The 9,555-nt window shown below is 37.3% G+C and overlaps 1 long non-coding RNA gene across 2 annotated transcripts; it reads right to left on the bottom strand.

The window, feature by feature from the left end:
• Window positions 1-6,672: 6,672 nt before the first annotated feature.
• Window positions 6,673-9,555, bottom strand: LOC140146182 (uncharacterized). Of its 2 annotated transcripts, none has more exons than XR_011858202.1 (3): window positions 9,322-9,555; window positions 7,881-8,022; window positions 6,673-7,361 (listed from the first exon to the last, which is right to left on the bottom strand). It is a non-coding gene; the product is annotated as an uncharacterized lncRNA (long non-coding RNA). The 2 variants fall into 2 exon arrangements; XR_011858201.1 differs by having other exon boundaries at window positions 6,674-7,361; window positions 7,887-8,022.

The raw sequence follows: 9,555 nt of genomic DNA, 5'->3' as shown, positions 1-9,555 counted from the left end.
TTTAATTTTTTATCAGTCATGGTTTTCCCTTTTGTAGATAAATGATGCATGAATTTCAAACATTGTGCGATATTTGTCGTTGGAGCTTGCAATTTAGTTCTTTAAGACTTTAAGGGATCAGAAAAACTTTGGTAGAAAAAATACACCTTACTCAGAAAAAAGTTAAAAGCCCTACAAAGTATTCATCATGTCATCATGTACCGAAACATCTTAGATGGTGCAAACTATTCATTATTTGAATTGGTATCAAAAACCATACAATTAGAGTAACTGTTTAGGAAAATCTTAAAGAGTGTTTGAAATGTTATCCCCATGGAGCCAAAAATGTGACCCTTGAAATTTTTGTTTATATTAAAATAGAGAACATAGTGCTTTTATAGATCAAACAATACTTTTTCAGATTCATTATGATCAGAGGAATACTTTGGTGTGGTTTTTAACAAGATATGAAATTTGACGCCTGTTTAACCTTTAATTCTTTTCTGACCAAGATGCATTGTTGTCACCAAAGTTTTTCTTATTCTTTGAGGTATGATATTAAAGCTGATGGGTTGGGTTCTTGATGTCTTGATATTGTGCAACTGTGCCCTATAGGTCAGTTTCACTGTGGTACAATATCCAATTGCCAAATGAAGATATTTCATGTAGGGACGATCATCCATCCTATTCTCTGGTCTTTAGCTTGTTGCTGTATCTAGGCCAGTTCCTTCCTGTGCAATGTGCAAATTTTCATCTGAAAAAGGAACATAATTAAAGACAAGTTTAGACAAGACATTTTAATACTAAAAACTAAAACAAGTCTAAAATGGAAAGTGCACAAAGACTGTTTAAAGATGTTTGTTTGATTCAGTATTTGTATTACTATTTCATTAATGGGACATTCAGAGATTCTGAGTTTTATGATTCTAAAGATTTTCAGGAAAGATCGTTTTCATATAGTCACATGAGATCATAATCATCTTTTAGAAAATTGTGCATTCCAAGGGCACTTGTTTGTTTATTATTATTAAAGGGACATTCAAGAGATTTTGAGTTTTATTGTAAATACAAATTTAGTTTTATGGCGACCCTACATACACACATCAAAAGTAGTGGAAAAGTCATTTCGGCATGTCACGTGGAACATTATCGTTTAGTGCCTTGTCACATGGCAGGGATCATTGTCTTTTAATAGTGAAATTATGATTGTACCACTACCACATCATGAAATCAAAATATTAGCATGTGCCTTAAAATCAAAAAACTTACACATACCAGGTCTTTTATATGGAACACAATCTGTTCGTTCTGGACTAAACTCTGTAGACGTAGACGTTAGTTGCATCGACACATTCTCCTCACAACTATCATGTGGCTAAGTTGCTGCAACAGTTCACTTCAAGGCACCGACCTAATTGAATGAGGAAAGTACAAGAAACATGATTTTTACCGGTATGTTGTTATTTTTCAGATTCATTATGATCAGAGGAATACTTTGGTGTGGTTTTTAACAAGATATGAAATTTGACGCCTGTCAATCTTTTAATGACATGTCATTTGAATAAAATAGTAAGCCCGGCCTCAACTTCCTATTCGCAGCCTAATCTGTGCAAGCCTAGCTGCCCTAGGCATGTGCCCTCTACACAAGGTGTATCTTCTTTGATCCAGACTACACACATATACATTGATTGTCACTGACAGGCCTATTGTGAACCAAAATTGCTGTAATAGCCTAGAAATCATACAAAAGGTGACCCTTTTAGACTAGTCCTAGCCTAAGTTAGGCACAGATATCGTAGGCTATGTTTATACTGTAGGCCTATCACCTGTTTGCCAGACTATGACGTGTTTATTTATATTCTGAACTGAAGTTTTAGTAGATTTAATAACGGCCTCTCAGTTTGCCCCGATCATATTCATTTTTTTGCACAATTTCTTATGCTTGCATCGTATATAGGCCTATCATTTGTGTCTCGCATTGTCTTTAATACGCCCTGCTAGGCCACGGTGGCACTGTAGTGAGGGGCACGGACAAGGTGGCACACGTACGTGGCCTAAAACTTTGACCCTCCCCCCAGCAACATTACATGAAGGAAGGAGTCTGCCCCAATCACCTTGTCCTTGAAAGAGAGATGGGCACTCCGGCCTGTTTGTTTGTTTGTTTACCCAGGTTGGTCCGTTAGGAACACATGCTAATCATGCTAATGTTAATTAACACAGGCGTGTCCCCTTTTTTTAGGGCGACAAATCCGGCATAGATAGGCCTCTCACTCATTTTTTTATTATTTAATTTAGTCTAGCATGTCCAGATATTTAATTACGCCTAATACACATTTAAACTGTCACTGTACAGAGATTTTTTTTTTTTTTTGTCTCGAATCACAGTGACAGTATGCTTTAAAGTTTTTTATCATGTTTATAGGCTAGGCTAGCCTGGCAATAATGTGCATTTTACATCTGTCAACATACAGTTTAACAGTACACTACGGGATTCTCATGAGAGTAGCAGCGCTGCTACTCTCGAGTACCCACGTCGGCCACCAGACCCTTGTGGCCCAGCAAGCCGGCTGCAACTCGCGAATACCTCGTGGCGTAGGTACTTTGAAGGTACTCCGAGTACCGACATTGGTACTCACCTGCCAGGTAATATGCAGCTGAGTACCGACGTCGGTACTCCAGCCGTAAACAATGACGTCACCCATGAGTTCGGGCAACCTTTTAACCTCATCGTAGAAGTAAAATTCCATTTTATATGTGGATATATGGAACTTAGTCTTTCACTATGATAATAAAGAGTTCAAACTCGGATATTTATCAGTAGCGTGATATTTAATAATTTATTGCTTTTGAATTTCGTATTTAATACACATTAGTTTATATAGAAAAACTTATTATAATGTACAGAATTATTACAGTTATAAAAATAGATAGATTTATTTTTATTTTTCAATCAGTGAATGGGTTTTAACAACATTTTTAAATATAACATTGGAGCTGAAAAAGAACACTGAAGAAGATTCAAGGGCACAGAAACCGCGCACATAAGCTTGACCTTTGACATCCATGTGCGCTCTGACATTGTGGTTACATTTGAGTTCAAGACATGGGGAGGCCGTCGGCCGGAGGAGAATGTCCCGGACGCTTTTTTTTTTTTCTGCAACCATAACGGGATGCAAAATATAATCAACCCAGAACACATAGGAAAGGGTTAGGGTTGGTTAGGGCGCACGGTTCGGTTTAAGTGTTCGGTTTAGGGTTTAGCGTATTACGGCCCACGACTATGGTTGGAAAAAAATATGCGTCCCGGCCTCGGGGTGGACTAACTTAGAATTGCAAGTTCGTCACTCAAATCACAATGCAATATCGCCGCGATTTGAGACTTTTTTAAATACTGAGGTTTGGTGGTAAAATCATTTAAAATTTTGTGTTTAATATATTTGTGCTTGATATAACATCCGACCGCAACAAAATCAAGGATCGAATACCTTCCAAAATGGAAGCGTCAAATTTTTTATTCTGCACCCTTGGCTTGCGAAGGTTCACACGGAATTCGAGTCAGGGTCAGAAATTTAAAAAAAAAATCTTTTTTTCCGATCCAAAACACGGAATACAGCTATATCGGCAGAGGCAAAAGAAACAACCACTCAACAAATACTAAATAGAACATTCGACGTCAAGTTTACAAATAAAGATGCAATTTCACTTTCTAAAATTTAGAATTCTCACGACGCCCATAGGCCTTCAAAAATGTTTTTTGACGGCCTATGACGTGACGGACTTGCAACACTCTTGCAAGTGTCTTTAGGCGTCTCTGGGTGTATATTTACTGGTTTGTTACCAGAAAGACAGTTCAATATGGCAAACATCATTTTGGATGACTGATGGGGATGGATCATTTTTCAATATGGGCCCCTTGTAAATTTGCACTCCGCCGGGTATATTCGTATCACCAGAATTGCTGTGAATCTTATTTTTTTTCCTTTTTAGCCTAGTATAAACAAACACATTGATTTGGGGGCTTTAAAATATTGTAAAAACTGCAAATTGGCCAAGTAAACACAAAGTTTCACCTTGATTTGTGGCTAGTTGAACATTGAAAATATTCTCACAATTGTTCGAGTATTAAAAACCGGGCCAGAATTATACTCCACCGGAATATTTGTTTATCTTTGACCTCTACAGAGATGCCACTCAGTTTCAAAAAAAAAACCTGAAACTGGTGAGAAAAACCTGAAAAAGCATGTGAATGCAGGCCACAAAGCCCCAAAACGGGCTGAAAATGAATAAAAAAGCGGGAATTTGGACTCACTAAAAACCTGGCTAAAACCTGAAAAGTGGCATCTCGGCCTCTATACTCATTAATTTGGTGTAGGCCTAATGGGGTCTATGCCTACTATACATTTTACAGACCGACAGTCAGTGGGAGAGGGGGTCCTTATAAGTTTTCCTGGATGTTGATTTTTTTTGTTCAATCTTCCGTACGACAACGAAAAAAGAACCCCGTTCTACGGGCCCGGGCGACCGACCCAGAATTTGCGTTTTGGAGAATTTTTTTTTAAAATTTGGCTAAAAGCATGTAAAATCAGCCGTTTTGGGGCTAAATTTTACTCATTTTGGCTGAATATTTTTAGAATATGTTTGCAACGGCCTTCCGCCCGTAGAACATGGGTTTTTATCATCGCCTATAAAGGGGTCAGTCATTATTTTGACGGGTAAGTGCGGATTCTCCAGCCCCACAGTATTACGAACAAAGGATATACACATGAATTAAATATTAAAATGACCAGAAATTTCCATGATTTTGGCTCATTTCGTCATGTAATTGAGCCCCGGAGGCAAAATGGGCGTGCCAAAATTGCTCCCCCTTCCATTGACCAGCCAAAATATATTTGCCCCCCCCGCACATATGCCAAATTTTGGGAATCCTGATTTGCAAACCTTAAAATTTTATGGTCTAGATACATAATGCGAGCGCGGTGAACAGAAAAATATTTCCGTACGTCACTAAGTAGATTCATCAGATTTGTTGTTAAACATAAAAGATTTCTTTTGAACAAAACCAAAACATTTACTCATTATTGACCGTTTTGCCTATCATGGTTGTAGACAACATCAGAAGGATCAACAAACATCATTCTGATGATGCCTACCGACCATGATAGGCGAAACCATTTGTGATGCGATCAAGCAAAATCAGTCGGAAGTCGGCAATATTGATTTTGAGATATAGCCAAACAAAGCAACTATTTCCTTTTGTTTCCTATTGTTTTGGAAACTCTTAAATTGGTCATATCTTTGGAACTGCATGTTCAATTTCAATGGGGTGTTCTGCAAAATTCAGCTTTGTATAGAATGCTTTTTACTATCGTATACATAACTGAAAATTTAATGTTGCAGACTTCCGACTGACTTTGCTTGATCGCATCAATAGTGCAAAAGTTTCAAAAGAAATCTTTTATAACGTTTCCGTACCGCGTACTGTTGTCCTAAGCCTTTTTAGTGCGTTCCTCATGAATGTGTGTCTAAACTAAAATCGTTTGTCCGGGACCCTTTCTGCCAAAAATTACTTGCCCTTTTTAGCTTCCCAACCAAAATTCTTGCTCCCCAGGGCTCATAATTATTGCACAGGCCCTTAGCCTTACTCAGAGCAGGCAGCACACATAAACGTTGAAAAAATAGTGCATTTGGCCTGGTTCGAACCGGCGACCTTCATAACACTATAATGACGCTCTAACCATTCTGCAACATGCCTCTGTGGCTCAGTTGGTTAGGCATCATGCTAGTATTACGAAGGTTGCCGGTTCGAACCCGACCAGATGTACTATAGTCCATATACCTTCCTCGAGTCAGTAAAGTGAAATAAAATTTTGAGAACTTCTCAAAAACTATTAATTTTTTCAGGAATCTGTTATGCTAGTTGGATTCCTTGCATCATTTCCTTTCTGAAAATTTATACTTTTGTATACTTCTCATCATTACCTTTAGAGATACAATAAAAAGCAATACCTAAATTACTGACTCGAGGAAGGTATACAGATTATAGTTGTTTGCTATAGGTGGGTTTTTTCAACGATGTGCGCCGCTGCTCTGCACTGGCTGCTCTGGGTAAAGATTAAAATGTGTACATCTCATCAACCCAGAGAACTAAGTATAATAATTTCAATATTATGTATTGGTTCATATTGCAGCCGAGTGGCTGAATTAGCCTACATGATTTTTACACTAATTGCAATACTGAAAAACATGTTTAATTGCACACTAGAAATATGTAAAAACATTTTAACATATAAAGATAAAACAAGATAATAAGAAATTATTCTCAAATGGGAATGTCAGATAAATGCTAATATGGGGAGCCCAAACAAATCAAAGCCTATAGATTGGAAACTACGACTTGAACAACACCTGACAGCCTCCATTTGTTTTTATCAGTCAAAGTGTACATAACATCATAGACTGGGGCTTGTATTGTGCTGGTGCCATCATAGGCTCTGTTCTCACCAACAGTCAAATCAACCACATACTTATCCGAGGCATCAGTGGAATGAATCAGGACCAATGACATTGCCTTGAGGAACACCACCATTTAAGTAAGACCCTGGTCTGAATATTCATCTTTATATTTAATTCAATGACTCTTTTCATTAAATTTAATTTTTTATCAGTCGTGGGTTTCCCCCCAACATTTGTAGATAAATGATGCTTGAATTTCAAACATTGTGCGATATTTGTCGTTGGAGCTTGCAATTTAGTTCTTTAAGACTTTAAGGGATCAGAAAAACTTTGGTAGAAAAAATACACCTTACTCAGAAAAAGTTAAAAGCCCTACAAAGTATTCATCATGTCATCATGTACCGAAACATCTTAGATGGTGCAAACTATTCATTATTTGAATTGGTATCAAAAACCATACAATTAGAGTAACTGTTTAGGAAAATCTTAAAGAGTGTTTGAAATTTTATCCCCATGGAGCCAAAAATGTGACCCTTGAAATTTTTGTTTACATTAAAATAGAGAACATAGTGCTTTTATAGATCAAACAATACTTTTTCAGATTCATTATGATCAGAGGAATACTTTGGTGTGGTTTTTAACAAGATATGAAATTTGACGCCTGTTTAACCTTTAATTCTTTTCTGACCAAGATGCATTGTTGTCACCAAAGTTTTTCTTATTCTTTGTATGATATTAAAGCTGATGGGTTGGGTTCTTGATGTCTTGATATTGTGCAACTGTGCCCTATAGGTCAGTTTCACTGTGGTACAATATCCAATTGCCAAATGAAGATATTTCATGTAGGGACGATCATCCATCCTATTCTCTGGTCTTTAGCTTGTTGCTGTATAGGCCAGTTCCTTCCTGTGCAATGTGCAAATTTTCATCTGAAAAAAAAAAAGGAACATAATTAAAGACAAGTTTAGACAAGACATTTTAATACTAAAAACTAAAACAAGTCTAAAATGTAAAGTGCACAAAGACTGTTTATTAAAGATGTTTGTTTGATTCAGTATTTGTATTACTATTTCATTAATGGGACATTCAGAGATGCTGAGTTTTATGATTCTAAAGATTTTCAGGAAAGATCGTTTTCATAGTCACATGAGATCATATTCATCTTTTAGTAAATTGTGCAATCCAAGGGCACTTGTTTGTTTATTATTATTAAAGGGACATTTAAGAGATTTTGAGTTTTATTGTAAATACAAATTTAGTTTTATGGCGACCCTACATACACACATCAAAAGTAGTGGAAAAGTCATTTCGGCATGTCACGTGGAACATTATCGTTTAGTGCCTTGTCACATGGCAGGGATCATTGTCTTTTAGTGAAATTATGATTGTACCACTACCACATCATGAAATCAAAATATTAGCATGTGCCTTAAAATAAAAAAACTTACACATACCAGGTCTTTCATATGGAACACAATCTGTTCGTTCTGGACTAAACTCTGTAGACGTAGACGTTAGTTGCATCGACACATTCTCCTCACAACTATCATGTGGCTAAGTTGCTGCAACAGTTCACTTCAAGGCACCGACCTAATTGAATGAGGAAAGTACATGAAACATGATTTGTACCGGTATGTTGTTATTTTATTAGCCAAGCCGATAGTAGGCCTAACTTTTCAGAATATAATACTGACCTGACCCGTGACCTGAATAGTCTTTAAAAATTTAAGATAGGCCTAAGCCTTATATAATAGCCCGCCCTATTATTTATCAATTAGCCTAGGCCTCAGTGTTTTTTACCCTTCAATCTTTTATTTTAATGACATGTCATTTGACTAAAATAGTAAGCCCGGCCTCAACTTCCTATTCGAAGCCTAATCTGTGCAAGCCTAGCTGCCCTAGGCATGTGCCCTCTACACAAGGTGTATCTTCTTTGATCCAGACTACACACACATATACATTGATTGTCACTGACAGGCCTATTGTGAACCAAAATTGCTGTAATAGCCTAGAAATCATACAAAAAGGTGACCCTTTTAGACTAGTCCTAGCCTAAGTTAGGCACAGATCGTAGGCTATGTTTATACTGTATCACCTGTTTGCCAGACTATGACGTGTTTATTTATATTCTGAACTGAAGTTTTAGTAGATTTAATAACGGCCTCTCAGTTTGCCCCGATCATATTCATTTTTTTTTTGCACAATTTCTTATGCTTGCATCGTATATGTCCAATCCGCACACATATATCATTTGTGTCTCGCATTGTCTTTAATACGCCCTGCTAGGCCACGGTGGCACTGTAGTGAGGGGCACGGACAAGGTGGCACACGTACAGTGGCCTAAAACTTTGACCCTCCCCCAGCAACATTACATGAAGGAAGGAGTCTGCCCCAATCACCTTGTCCTTGAAAGAGAGATGGGCACTCCGGCCTGTTTGTTTGTTTGTTTACCCAGGTTGGTCCGTGAGGAACACATGCTAATGTTAATTAACACAGGCGTGTCCCCTTTTTTTAGGGCGACAAATCCGGCATAGATAGGCCTCTCACTCATTTTTTTTATTATTTTTAAAATTTAGTCTAGCATGTCCAGATATTTAATTACGCCTAATACACATTTAAACTGTCACTGAACAGAGAATACTCCCCGGGGATGACTCGAATCACAGTGACAGTATGCTTTTAAAGTTTTTATCATGTTTATAGGCTAGGCTAGCCTGGCAATAATGTGCATTTTACATCTGTCAACATATTACAGTTTACATGTTTAACACTAACAAAGCACCACGTATTCATGGTATTATAAATAATATTAATTAGCACGTTTTTAATATCAAACTGGTGATGAATTGAGAATAAAGCTTACTTAAGTTATCGGCTTCAGTTACTTACCGAACATTCGAGACAACTGAAGTGGTTATACTGTGACGAAAAATGCCGAGTATGCAACCCACATCACCATGATCACGTACAGTGCAATAGGAAAATTGCGTGTGTTATCTACGGTGATTTGGCGAACCTTTCTTTCCAAAATCTTTTACAATTCAAGAGTTACTGTGTGCCCAATATGATCTAAGTCAGCAAATCTTTACATGCACAACATTTGAAGACATACACATCAGGAAA

The sequence above is a fragment of the Amphiura filiformis genome, chromosome 2 (genome assembly GCF_039555335.1).
Source record: "Amphiura filiformis chromosome 2, Afil_fr2py, whole genome shotgun sequence".
In the NCBI taxonomy this organism is placed as follows: Eukaryota; Metazoa; Echinodermata; class Ophiuroidea; order Amphilepidida; family Amphiuridae; genus Amphiura; species Amphiura filiformis.
The sequence above is the reverse complement of the archived record's forward strand: the minus strand, read 5'-3'. Positions and strand labels throughout refer to the sequence as shown.